The 813-nt window shown below is 38.7% G+C and overlaps 1 pseudogene; it reads right to left on the bottom strand.

Annotated features, from left to right (window-relative positions):
- Window positions 1-507: 507 nt before the first annotated feature.
- Window positions 508-611, bottom strand: LOC118624920 (annotated as a pseudogene).
- Between the last annotated feature and the right edge of the window lie 202 nt (window positions 612-813).

Here is an 813-nt window from a genome sequence, read left to right as displayed (position 1 = left end):
CATCTCAAAGGATAAGAGATCTTTCTTTCTTACAGCTGCATAGTACTCCATTGCATATATGTACCACGGCTTTTTTATCCATTCGTCTACTGATGGATGTTTGGGCTGTTTCCAGATCTTAGCTATTGTAAATAGTGCTGCTACAAACATGGGGGTACATATATTCTTTCTGATTGGTGTTTCAGGCTTGTTAGGGTATATTCCTAGAAGTGGAATCACTGGGTCAAATGGCAGTTCAATTTTTAATTTTTTAGGTAACACCATATTGTTTTCCATAGTGGCTGCACCAGTATGCATTACCACCAGCCCTTAGTGTTTCTTAAAACTGGTTTAGGGACTAATCACTTTGAAAGAACTACTTAAAAATGCATACTTTCATGTTCCTCCCCAGACAATCAGATTTATTAGGTATGAGATTGGGTCGAGGAATCTACCTTTTTATGCTTTTTTTGTGTGTGGTACGTGCCCTTAGTGGGAACTGAACCCGGGACTCTCTGGTCTGCAGGCTGATGCTCAGCCACTGAGCCAAACTGGCCAGGGCGAAATCTACCTTTTTAAACTGATAAGAACAGATACTATACTTGATCTTAGCCAAAAGGCCGAGAAGCGATAGGAATCTACCTTTTTAAATAGCAGCCCACAGAATTCTGATAGTCTGACTTTATATTTTGAGAAGCTCTGATCTAGAGAGAGATGTTGTTAATTATAATGTAATGTGATGTTTTATAATAAAACCATACAAGAGAATAATGCCATTTGAACTGTCCTGGTATAGACAGGACATTTTTTAGGACAGGAGTTTTTTCAGGAGCT

This window comes from Molossus molossus, unplaced genomic scaffold (assembly GCF_014108415.1).
Source record: "Molossus molossus isolate mMolMol1 unplaced genomic scaffold, mMolMol1.p scaffold_m16_p_10, whole genome shotgun sequence".
Lineage (NCBI taxonomy): Eukaryota > Metazoa > Chordata > Mammalia > Chiroptera > Molossidae > Molossus > Molossus molossus.
The sequence above is the reverse complement of the archived record's forward strand: the minus strand, read 5'-3'. Positions and strand labels throughout refer to the sequence as shown.